A 13,908-nucleotide genomic window follows, 5' to 3' on the forward strand; every position below is an offset into this window, starting at 1 on the left:
ACACAACCCCTATTTTGTTTCAGGTAAGTTGGAGTTACGCACTTTCCTCTGAATAAATCAGCAAGTTTCGCGACGCTCTGTCGTGCTGCATCAGAATCCACCATGTGTGAGCAGAGGTCGTTTAAGTTGGGATCCGATCACGGGGCTGAGCGCTCCACAGACCAGTCATCATCATCATCATCGTCAAGGTGGGATCCAAGATAATTACTACACGTAAGTCCTACCTACTGGCAGTCAATCTGTTGTCTAGCTGCGTTCCATGATTATATCAACCGGATTCAGCTAAACATCCTTGTTATCCGCAGTTGCCATTCGTTTGAACCTCCAGTTAAAAAGAACTGTATGCGTTTGAGAAAATAAACACCTTCTCTTCTACAGCGCGAACTGTTGATACTGCTAAATGTGTTTTAAAAGCAGTTATTCCAAGCGCAATGTTAGTATCACGTAAATGCGAAGTCCATATAATCAAACAAAGTTGTAAGTGTTATTTCTTTGGCTATCGCTCCTCCACTTCCACATTAAGAAGCCCCAGGAGGGCGGAAACGTTATTGTTAGCGTCAGTTTCGCTATAGAACCTGATTCAGTGATCTTCGGAAATTTACACCTCTATTCTGTACATCTTAAGGTATGCTGCTTCAAGATAAAGGTACACAGATCATGTTCGTATCGATCCAGTCAAAATTCTCACGGCCGCCAGTGAATACAACAAGCATATTTCCTGATCTGATTGGCCGCTGTATTTAACCTTTAATGGATTGTTAATGTGCTGAATTCTGTTGCTCATGCGTATCATAATACTAAGAGAAAAACTGTAGTAACGTAAAACAAGTAAAGTGAAAATGACAGCTGTATGCGATGTCAAGTCGATTTGTGCAGTTTTTCGCAGCTGGCGATTAAAATTCAGTACAGTTAATTGCAATATAGTACGGACATTGCCTGAGGAGGAAGACGCTTTCCCAAAAATGAGCAGGGAGGTGATTATTCTCCTTCAGAAGAAAGGATTCACGTAGGACACAAAACTCTACAGAGTTATCAGCCACATTTCCGTGATGTACCATATATTCATCAAAACTGAAGAGCTTATTTCCAGATCTCCATCTCAGACGAATATTCAGTTTGTGGTGCAAAGCGTTAGCTAAAACTTTTTCTGTCGTGGTACTTGCCTTGCGGCATTTACCAGCATATCGTTTAAAATGAGATTTAAAAATCGAAGTGTTTTTCAAAACTGTGTGTTTTTCGAATCAAGTCCTCGCTCATTGTGGGCTTATAACACTTTAGTCTTCAGTGCGAGGAAGCCCGTTGACGTCAAGTAGATATCTACTTGATGAGGTTTTTTTTGTGAATTCTTTGCTTATAATTTTGATTACATTTGAAAAAGAAATACAAAACGATATCAAGGTATATACCAGATGCTTTCTGTAAGAATGGCAGAGGAATAAAAACAGAATGGAAGTATGTGGTAGCGATGGTCCTCGTCCTGCTATAGCTTGTAAACTCAGTGATGACTGTTTCCAGGCAGCGAAAATACAGTGACGAGATTAGCAAAGCTATTATGCTTCGTTTGGCGATCATAAACATAGGCGTCAACTGAACAGTTTATTAATACTGATATTCTGGTGCAGAAAGATTCAGGACAAGGAGGGAACGACAGACAATGTCCGTCGTTTCCAGGGGCGTACCTGTTTACGAATACAGAGAGATGATAACGTAAAAGAATACTGCAGCATACTTACGACCTGTGGAAGAGGGGATGATGTGAGCTAGTAAGTTGTTTTTCAAGGAGTTCCTTGCGGGGTCGGGGAGTGGCTATGTACGTAAAAAACAGTATTCCATTTGTGTATCACGGCACTGCACTGAACAGATATTTGAATGCTGTGCAAGGGCAGTTGAGTTTAGTGAAACTAAACTTCTAACTCTGACTTCATAGCATTTCTGCTCAAGCTAGAGGGGATTCTTGATTCACTTTGTAGGAAGTACCAAAAAGTAGTTATATGTGGTCTCTTCAATATAAATTTTGTATATGATGGTGTATACAGTCATTTCTTGTTAACAATGTTCCCAAGAATTGATCTTTGGTGTGACGTCATAAGCGCGTTACTGCGTGTTAGATCGCTCTCTTAAGTTTTCATATATTTTTAGGTTTCTGATACATATTTTAACTGTTTTTGTGATAATATTTACTATATAAGTGACTTATTAGTGGTTTCTTCATTCACCTCTGCTTTCTTGTGTTGTGACTTGACATTTGTGTTTCTTATCGAGCAACTTAACCTCTTACCCGTCTTTACATTCCGCGCTGACCAGTTGCAGCTGTAGTGGCGCATCGAAAGCTAAGTCCTAATTAATTGTTTGTGTATAGTAGTTTATTTAGGAACTTTAGTAGTCTTCAACCGGTATTCTTAGTGTTTTCCGGTGAAATAACTTCAGAAGAAATTTTTGCGAACTGCTTTCAGTTTCGTTACTGTGTCATTAGACGTTTGATTTTCTTTCTGTGTTAATATTTTGTTATATTCTCATTTGTTGTTGATTAATACTGCCAATAATAGTAGTTACTTTCCTTGTAGATCACGTTTGTAATTATTGTAGTCATTTTCAACATCTTCTTATTGTAGTGGCGGAACTTAGATAAAGTTGTTTTCTTCTTTCAATAACTGTAAAATTTTACCATGAGTGAGAAGTGTGGACTTTGCCGTAGGTTCGTGAGTAGTGGATTGCGGTGTGAGACTTGATCGAAGTAATTTCACTGGGGGGAATGCAGTGGGGAAGCCAGTGGGCATTCTGGTGAGATCCTCTCCTGGAACTGTAGGTTATGTAGCAAGAGTAAATTGATAGAGGAGCAGGAGCGTAAGATCTGTGCGCTTCACATGCAGTTGAAAAACGCACAGGAGGAGCTAGATAGGATGAGGAGGGAGAAGGGGGTTGGCGAATGGAAGCTGGCTGTTGCAAGAGATCTGCTAGGAGAAGGAGATTTTCAGATAGTTTTATTATTGGTGTTTGTAATAGATATGACCAACTGTCAGAGTCTAGTGGAGAGGAATCTCTAGTAGCTGTAGATGTAGGAAGTATGCAGAAGACCTCAGCAGTTACAGTGGCTAGGACAGTTGCAAAGTGTAAGAGAAAGAAAAAGGTTCTGTTTTAGGTAGTTCTCATGGTAGAGGTGTTGGCCAGCAGTTGCAGGAAGTTTTGGGGAGTGAGTACCAGGTCACCAGCATTGTGAAGCCTAATGCAGGAGTGGCTCAGGTGACTGTTAACATACGGGGGATATGTAGGGATTTTACTAAAGAGGATTAGGTAGTGATTGTGGTTGGGGCTGGTAATAGTATTGATAGGGATGGCAAGTATTACAAAGATGGTGACCTGGAAAAGATAGCCACTCAGACTGGCAACACGAATGTGCATTTCGTGTAACTGTTTCAGCGTCACGATTGGCCTCATCTTAATACAGCCGTCAGGCGTAATAACATGAGACTAGCGGGTGCGCTGATGACAGAAGGCATGAGTCACATTTCAGTGGTGTCGGTGGAGTCTATCAGCAGGACTGGACGTCAACAAATATGGAACGGGGAGGTTGGCAAAGCTTATAGGTGGGTTCACTCATGGGAAAATTCCGGCAGTTGTGGGTGTTAGAGCTGTACCTTCTTTAGACTGAAGTCAGCTGATAGGTGTTACTGCTTAAGGGAAGTCTGTCTAACAAAGAAACCACTTTCGACAATGCTTAGGTATCCGATTAATGAGGGAATTAGTATATTTCATCAAAATATACAATGTATTAGAGATAAAGTTTGTGAACTGCTTATAGATGTTGACTCTTAAGTTATTGGTATATCTGAACACTTCTTAAATAAGGAGATAATTCAGAGGCTTCCTTTACCAGGATACAGGTTGGCTGGCAGCTTTTCTAGGAGCTCTTTGCGGTGTGGGGGAGTAGCCATGCATATGAAAAACGGTATCCCATTTGAGCCCACTGATGTTACAAAGTACTGCACTGAAAAGGTGTTTGAATGTTGTTATTTATAGACCCCCAAACTCTGGTTTCAGTACATTTTTGCTAAAGCTAGAGGAGGTTATAGTTTCACTTTATAGGAAATACAAACATTTAGTTATATGTGGTGACTTCAATATTAATTGTATAAGTGATTGTGCAAGGAAAAGGATGCTGGTAGACTTCCTTAATTCATATAATCTTATGTAAACTGTATTCTTTCCAACGAGAGTGCAAGGGACCAGTAGAACAACCATAAACAATATTTTAGTTCATTCCTCAATACTAGAAGGGCATTCTGTTAGCAAAAAGGTGAATAGCCATTCAAATCATGATGCACAAATTTTAAGTCTAAAAGATTTTTGTGCTGAAACACATGTTAAACATAGTTACCAACTTTTTAGGAAAGCTGATCCAGTTGCTGTAGAGACTTTTGTAAACCTTATCAAGTAACAAAAGTGGCCAGATGTTTATAGTGCTGATACAGTAGACGATAAATATAATGCTTTCCTCAAGACTTTTCTCTTGGTATTTGAAAGTTGCTTTCCGTTAGAACGTTCAAAATAGGGTACTAGCACAAACAGGCTGCCTGGGTGACTGACTAAAGGGATAAGAATATCTTATAGAACAAAGTGGCAATTATATCAGAATGTTAGAAAGAGTCACAATCTAAATGCAGCAGCACATTACAAAAGTATTGCAAGGTGCTTAAAAAAGTTATTAGGAAGGCAAAAAGTATGTGGTATGCAGATAGAATAGCTAAGCCTCAGGATAAAATTAAAACCATATGGTCAGTCCTAAAGGAAGTGGCTGGTCTGCAGAGACAGGACGAGGATATAGAATCAGTGCGTAGTGGGAATGTCCTTGTTACTGATAAGTCGCATATGTGTACAGTATTTAATAATCACTTTCTGAATATAGCAAGTGAACTAAATAGAAACCTAGTCCCAACAGGGAATCATATACCTCTCGTAGAAAAATGTGTTCTGTGACTGTTACCTGAAATGCTCCTCCATGATACTGACAAGAGCGAGATTGAGTTAATAATTAAATCACTAAAGACCAAGAACTCTCATGGATATGACAGGGTATCCAGCAGATTACTGAAATATTGTTCCATGTATGTTAGCCCAAAACTTAGCCATATCTGTAACTTTTCCTTTAGGAGTGGTCGGTTTCTTGACCGATTAAAGTGCTCGGTACATAAGCCACTTTATAAAAAGGGAGACAGGGATAATGTTGCCAATTATAGACCTATTTCTGTGCTATCGGTGTTCGCTAAAGTTATCGAGAGGTTAGTATATACAAGGTTACTGAAGCATTTAAATCCACATAATTTGCTGTCAGATGTACAGTTTGGTTTCAGAAATGGCTTAACAACTGAAAATGCTATATTCTCTTTTCTCTGTGAAGTTTTGGACGGATTAAATGAAAGGTTGCGAACGCTAGGTGTTTTCTTTGATTTAACGAAGGCTTTTGACTGTGATGACTACAAAATATTACTGCAGAAGTTGGACCATTATGGAGTAATGGGAGTAGCTTACAATTGGTTCACCTCTCACTTTAAGAACAGAAAGCAGAAGTTAATTCTCCGCAATATTGAGAGGGGTAGTGATGTTCAGCCCCAATGGGGCACTGTTTAATGGGGCGTTCCCCAAGGGTCGGTGCTGGGACCACTGCTGTTTCTTATTTATATAAATGATATGCCTTCTAGTATTACAGGTGATTCAAAAATATTTCTGTTTGCTGATGACACCAGCTTGGTAGTGAAGGATCTTGTGTGTAATATTGAAACATTATCAAATAATGTAGTTCATGAAATAAGTTCGCAGCTTCTGAAAAATAATTTGATGCTAAATCACAGTAAGACTCAGTTTTTACAGTTTCTAACTCACAATTAAACACGAACTGATATTTTAATCACACAGAATGGGCATATTATAAGCGAGACACAACAGTTCATGTTCCTAGTCGTTCGGATAGATAGTAAGCTATTGTGGAAAGCCCATGTTCAGGATCTTGTTCAGAAACTGAATGCCGCTTTATTTACCATTAGAACAGCATCTGAAATAAGTGACATTTCAACACGAAAAGTAGTCTACTTCGCATATTTTCATACCCTTATATGATAAGGTATTATTTTTTGAGGTAATTCTTCTGATTCAAAAAGGTTATTTTTGGCTCAATAAACGGGCTATTCGAGCTATGTGTGGTGTAAGTTCGAAAACCTCTTGTCGACCCCTATTCAATAATCTGGGAATTTTGACATTGCCCCCACAGTATATATTTTCTTTAATGTCGTGTGTTGTCAGCAACATTAGCTTATTCCCAAGAGTTAGCAGCTTTCACTCAGTTAATACTAGGCAGAAATCAAATCTGCATATGGAATCCACTTCTTTGACTGTTGTGCAGAAAGGAGTGCAGTATCCTGCTGCATCCATTTTCAATAAGCTACCACAAAACTCAAAAATCTTAGGAGTAGCCAAAGCACTTTTATGTCTAAATTAAAGAGTTTCCTCATGACTCATTCCTTATATTCTGTCGAGCAGCTCCTGGAAGAGTTAAAAAATTAATCAAATTCCAGTGTTACATTTTTGGTTTTCTTTATTTAAACTAACGACTTGTCGCCTGAATATGTTTCTTATATTTCATTTTATCTGTTTCTACAATCTACAACTGAATAAGTTTCTTATATTTAATTTCATCTGTTTCTACAATCGTGTTATAATTTCATGTATTGACACGTTCCATGGAGGCTTCTCTTAATGTGGTCCCACGGAACAATAAAAAAAATAATAGGCAGCTTTCACTCAGTTAATACTCGGCAGAAATGACACCTGCATTTGTATCGGACTTCCTTAACTGTTGTGCAGAGAGGTGTGCAGCATATTTCTGCATCCGTTTTCATTAAGCTACCACTCGAATTCAAAAATCTTAGCAGTAATTCACGCGCTGTCAAATCTAATCTGAGGAGTTTCCTCATGGGTCACTCCTTCCATTCTGCCGAAAATTTTCTTGAAAAATTAAACTGATTCTTGTTGTATTGTTGTTTGCGTTTACTTAAACCTATGGGCTGACTTTTTTTAGGTTCACAAAGATTTTATTCTTATATGTTATTACTTTTATGTTGCAATTTCATGTACTGACAAGTTCCATTATCTTGGAGATGTGCTCCACAATTTGCTCCTACGGAACTTGACGTGTAAATAAGAAAAAGGTATTTAAATAAAATAAGAATAACTGATGGAGATCGTGCTAAGACAATTTTCGACATGTGAGTCCTGTTCCCAGTAAGTGAAGAATAATACACATTTTTTTTACGAAATTCGCCACTTGCTTTTTGCGTTTTCTGTGTAATATAAATAATATTATCTTATATCCAGTAAATTAAACACTACATGAGTCATTGGAAGTGGTATTTGTTTTTTCTTGTCCTAGGTGAGTAATTATTACAGTAGTTCTAATGGCAATATACGCCAAAATCCAGTGATGATACAACGTGAGCTATTACCAAAACCGAAAGAGAATTAACTCCCACACCTCAAAAATCATATGTCTGTATTTAGAACATAAGAGTAAATACATATGGTAAAAAATAGCCCTCAGGAATGAAAATTAAGCATATCACTTAAATTAGCATTTTCTAGAATATTTCTTTTCTTGGATATCCCATGTCTGGAGATATGCTCTTCAGTTTTCCCCTACCACATAGAGAATAGAACCGATTTATCCTGGGAAAGAAGCCAGGTTACTCTAGAAGCACCACGCGGGATAGCCACACTGTCTGGTCCGTCTTGTCACGGTTCGCGCGGCGCCTCAAGCCGGAGGTACGAGTCCTCCCTTTGAGCATGAAAGTGTGTGTTGTCATTAGTTAGTTTAAGTTAGATTAAGTTGTGTGTAAACCTAAGAACCGATGACCTCAGCAGTTTGGTCCCTTAGCACCACAAATTTCCAAATTTCCTACTCTAAAAGAAATATAGACTTTGACGAATTGTTGGTCTAGAAAGAAATTATACTACAGGCTAATCAGTCAGATGAGTGCATTTTCTGAGATTCTAAGGTTTTGAGAATGTTTTGTCTCCATTTCAATAAAATCTGTGACAACCATCCCAGAGAAATAAAGTATTGATTCAGCCAATTTGAGAATATCCTAGAATGTAAACTGCTGCAGATTCAATAAGACTTCATCAAGACCGTGAGACTTTAATGATCGAAGAAACCAGACATGGGGCTTTTACGTGATCAAAATTATTCTAAGCAGTCATGGAAGAGGTTCTCTCATCCTTAAACTGGGGAAAGGGATTAGTATTAATTGTTACTGGTTCACACATGAATCACAATGCTTTTTTTTATTGTAAGGATGTAACTCATCTTTATCAGGAATGGTTTACCATTCCTTCCACTGTTAGTTCTCTTTGAATGCAGTATGCCTAGTGAAGGCATTGGGCTCTGTAAGAGACAACAGTGCTAAGTTCGTCATGCCTGGTACTGGAGTATGGCAGTGAGGTGCATGATAACATTAAAGATATGAAAGTAAGGTAGTAGAGTTAGTTAATAGGGGACAGATGATATACTACCACAAATGATTTATGTAGATTGTATCTTGAAATGGTTGTCCTATGTAAGTGGCAGAATTATAGCAGATAATCGATATCCACTTTGAAAAATAGAATTGTGGTTGCAACAGCGTGCCTTTAAGAGCTAGGAATCAAGTTGGCTGATATCAGTATGCATGTGTGTGTGTGTGTGTGTGTGTGTGTGTGTGTGTGTGTGTGTGTGTGTGTGTGTGTGTGTGTGTGCATGTGAGTGTCCAGCATGTGCTCTGAAACACGTGGATCGGTTTCAATCAAATTTGATGTACAAATAGCCCACTTTATGAGTGTCAGCACTTCGGGTATTAGAGCCTCCTAACTCAAGTAGGAAGAGATATACAGACAATAAACGATTTTACAAGCCCTGATGTGTAGATTGCCCTGCATTACAGGTGTGTTATGTGGAGGTAGTATCAGTATGCAATATCGACGTGCTTTCCTGGGCAGCATACATGTCAGCAATAAGAAACAGTTTTCCAGCACCCAGGATATAGGCTTCCTGGCACAGCAGGTGTGTGGTATTCGAGTAGTATTGGTTAGCTTTATCGACATGCTTTGTATGGCAAAGTGTGTGTCACGAGCAAAATCAGTTTTCATACCCCATAGTGTAGGCTGCCATGCACAACAAGTGTCTTGTGGGACTGCTTTATCGACCTGTTTTCCTGGGGCTTCTTATTTGCATGGGCATGACTGGGGGAAGGATAGAAGAGATAATGGACAGAGAGAGTCAGCAGAAGGGGATGGATTACAAGAGAGGCAGCAGGAGGCAAGGGACAAACATAGGGGTAACAGTGGGATGGACAGAAAGGGATCGTGAAGAGCATGTGGACAGGGAGAAGGGATAGTGGACAGGAGGAGATGGTTACGGAGAGGGGACATGAGGAGATGGATAAAGAGAGACTGTGGAAGAAGAGATAGCCAAAGAGTTGAGGGATGAAGGGTTTAAAGGTACATTTGCAGGATGGGCATGGATATATTGCAAAAACGTAAATCTGACTTCACAATATAAATAAAAAGTTACGTAATATATTAATTAGTATAAGAAGTTGTATCGATTGTGGCTTGCAACCGCTGAAACATTAGAATAATTACGCAGTTCAGGTGTCTTGCCGAGAAGATAGCATCTTCTTTCTTATTGGAGCGCTCCAGATAGGACGCATATCTACAATCACTACAAATAGTTATTTGGCACACCACCATTATTCTATTTTATTGGGACACAGTCTGACTAGGCGTACTGATTGTTGCACACAGCAACAGAATTAATTTAAGTGTCTATGTAATTTAATTTACTACAATATTTTGTGAATTAAGCGATGTTACGCAATCTTCTGCTTCATTTATGTTGCAAGCTATTGCTCCAATCAAATGGCGTCTTGGCATGGCTAAAGGTTTCATGTGACAAATATTATCAATGGTCCAACAGGAACCAAAACTTTGGAATTATTCAAACTATAAAGTCCGATAAAGAAATATGTTCCGAAAAATTACTCTTAGTCAAACTCACAATGAAAAAAAGCCATTGTCAATTGCACAAAGTTTATATAAACTGATGACACGCTATTTTTATTATCTATTATTATTTGTCTGTTCGCTGATATTCACAAATCAGACAGGAAAAGGCGCGGTAAATCAAAAGCGGATGGGCATAGGGCGATGCGTGGTAGGAGATGAACAGAAGACTAGGGTAGGATGATATGATGAAAGCGAGGGCCAAGGGAAATGAACAAAGTTAGGGGGTAGGAGGAGGTGAAGAGTCAGAGATTAGGGAAGAGCAGATGGACAGCTGGCAGGATGAGGTGAGCAGAGATGGTGCAGGAAGTGATTGGCACCGGGACAGCAAAGAGGAGATTTATGCAATACATGTGTCAGCCACATACTTGGACGAAGCCTGATGCAAAAGGCTAGTTTAATTATAAATTCAAAAGTGTTTTGAAACTAAACTTACCATTCAATAGTTTCCTAGGCATTAACACTACATACTTGTAATGATGATTTTAAAGTTGTGATACTGGTTACGACATTTGGCCATTATTAAATGTAATGTGACCAATGGATGTGAGCTCTACTCATTGGGAAAAAATGAGGAAGGACACTCACCATGCACTTTCAGTGATTTAGGGAAAACATAGAAACCAAAGTCAGGAAGGCCGGAGTGCGATTTGAACTGTGTATATGAGGCTAGTGTTCAGTTGCCAGGCCAAGCATTGAGGTGTATTTATAAGTACAAGAACCTGAATCAAGAGTGGTTAAAACCACATGTAATTTAAATTTTAACAAGGCGTGCGTGACATATAAATGTAACACCATAGGCGACACAATTTTAAAGTTTTTATATTTTGACGACTGTGTGGAGATGCACCTTGGAAGACACGGCTGCAAAAAGGGAAGTAGCCACGATGTTTTAATTTTATTATCAATTTTGTTGTACCTGGTGCATGTTCCATTTTAGCGAGTTTTAACAGGTTGTTTTACATTTATTGTCCTGATGATGGAAACTTGATTTTCGAAACGCGTCAATCTTAGTGTTTTACGCTATAAACAAGTGGTTGAGCCGATATATTTTTTAACATTGACATTCACAACCACGACCTCTCATCCAGTATGGATAAAATTAAAGTTTGAAAGTGGTTCGGGGAACGATCTGCCAGGCATTTAGGTGTGAATTACAGGGTAGTCATTGAGAGTAAATGTTGACCAACTGCTTCACAAGACAAATTGAGTCAGTTATTATTTGGTAAATGGCTGGAAACTTGTTTGAGAAAATACACGATGACACAAGCAGTACTTATACACTTATATTTTGGAATTTAGAAGTGGCTGTGCTGTCGTTCGTTCTTCCATTGCCTGTCATCGCTGTGCGAACGTTAAGGGTCAAATAAGTGGCTGAACACCGAGGAATGGAACAGTATGCACACTTGACAAGGGCAAGACTTTGATGTGCTACATCATTTTCGGCGTGTCAACACTGCAGAATTCCAATATCTAAAACCACAGCGATCCCAGTATCCAGATCCCTGCTACGAGCTGTTGTTTTTCGATGTGTTTTAGTCTGGAGCTTGCTTACGAGTATTTTTTACTACTCGCATGCCATTCACGCCAGCCACACTTAACTGACAATTCTAAGTAAACAAATTTGATTTCAGTGTTTAGTTATGCAGAGACTATGAATTTCTAGAATTAAATTTTCACTCTGTAGAGGAGTGTCGTCTGATATGAAACTTCCTGGCAGATTAAAACTGTGTGCCGGACCGAGACTCGAACGCGGGACCTTTGCTTTTCGAGGGGAAGTGCCGTACCAGTTGGAATATTCAAGAACGACTCACGACTCGTCCTCACAGCTGAGTAGCTCAGCTGGTAGAGCACTTCCCCGCGAAAAGCAAATGTCCAGCGTTCGATTCTCGGTCCGGCATAGTTTTAATCTGCCAGGAAGTTCCAGTTTATGAGTTATGACAGTAGTTCACATGGGAGGACGTGGTGCCTTAAACGAAATGTGGTTCACGTTATCATAAACAACATATACCGTAAAACTGGTTGATTACGCCTAGAGGAGCACTCGCATATGATCTGATTATTTCATGCAGATAATACCCAATTGCATAACGTTTTGTCAGTGATATTCAACAACAAGAATGGACTACTTGTCACCACGTGGGAGCGCATCCATACGCTCTCAGGAAACTTTACCACCAAAGAGTTGAATGCTGAAAAAGCTCTGTAATCTACAACTTACTGTTCAGCGTATCTCAGTGCGTAGTTTTGCTACTGAGAGAAGAGGCCAAATGTGGCGCTGACTTACCCAAAGGAAGTTTATGGGAACGTCACTGTTCGCGGTAGGTATGCAAGCAATCAGAGCTGGAGGATACTCTTGCTGACGAACGACTGTCAGGAACGTACCAGTGAACTGGTGAATCCACGGCATGCAAGTGCGTACAGCACAACTGTTATTACGTGTGACAAACGTTCACAGCTAGATATTAGGCCAGAACCGTCAGCATTTAGCAGTTCATACACGTTACACGTTACTCTCGTTTACAGTCGTGCGTAACAGTGGCGTGGGTAACATTCTGCTTCCTCTTTCCGTTTCATCTGTACTGCACCATGCAGCTGGCGTGTCCCTAAATTTTGCAACTTGTGTGACTGCGAGAAAATCTCAGAAATGTCAGTTTTTATTCTACTGTTCGTTTTACCACTGCTCTAAGTTAGCATCTATTTCGTTCGTACACCATTGTATTTAATACTACGATGTTGTTTTGTGCTTAGAGTCAGACGGAAAATACAGAACACAAGTGCTTGACAATAACTACGTAATTCTCTGTACATTAATGCTCACCGCTGCGCACATTTAGATGTAAAAGGGACGTATTACAAAACATTCGGTGATCACTGTAGTTTTTTCGCTTTTCATGCCTTTTTCCATTGACGCGGTTTCTCTACACATGTACCGTAAACTATTGTTCGGTTAAATTGTAGAACACACTTAAACCATTGCAATACCAGGGGGGGGGGGGGGGCGTTTCGTTCGCCGGAATGTTCCATGGACTTGGTAGGTGACGTATCGATTTCGGCCATAGGCAGCGTCACTGGAAAGAGTTAGGAGTGATCTTGGAAAAATTTCCGAGGAAATTGTTACCCCACTTGGCTGCTCATTGAGCTCTCCACAAACTAAAACTGAAACCGTAAGTTGCATTCACACAGAAGACCAACTCCAACAAACTTGGTTGACGACTGTTTTCAATTCGAAATTTGACTTAATTTTCAACTGTTGTCAACAGCTGTTTGAAGTGCGAATCTGAACCATTAGTTGAGGGAAGTTTTGTATCCAGTTTGTAGTTTAAGGTCAGTGAGCAAAAACAAGGCAAAGAAAGCTCTGTGACATGCGCATGCGCATTTGCCGTGTCGTCTACTGTCTTCGTCTGCTGGGATTCTTTCGACAATGGCAACTCACGAGTCGTCAACAGAGTCTGAAATTCAGTTTTTATTAGAAACTGAAATGAAGAAAACTCTGTAGGATCCTTCGGATTCTGCATATAAAGACAGATGCATAAGGAAAGATTTATGAAAGAAGTTTCGGATTAAATTGGTGTACCGCTTGTCGAGTGTGAAAGGAAGTGGACAAGTACGAAAACACAGTAGAATCGCGAGCATTGTAAAATGGTCAAAACTAAAAGGGAAGGTGTGAACAAGCCAGGGAGAATAATATTTACAATCGTAAGTAAAATGTCATTCACTAGCATAACTGAAGCTGTAAGACTTTTGATCGGAAATTTTGTAAATACAGCTATATTTTCATCGGAAATTTATTTATTTCTGTTGTTGTTTCACTTTGTCAAC

The sequence above is a fragment of the Schistocerca gregaria genome, chromosome 3 (assembly GCF_023897955.1).
Source record: "Schistocerca gregaria isolate iqSchGreg1 chromosome 3, iqSchGreg1.2, whole genome shotgun sequence".
In the NCBI taxonomy this organism is placed as follows: domain Eukaryota; kingdom Metazoa; phylum Arthropoda; class Insecta; order Orthoptera; family Acrididae; genus Schistocerca; species Schistocerca gregaria.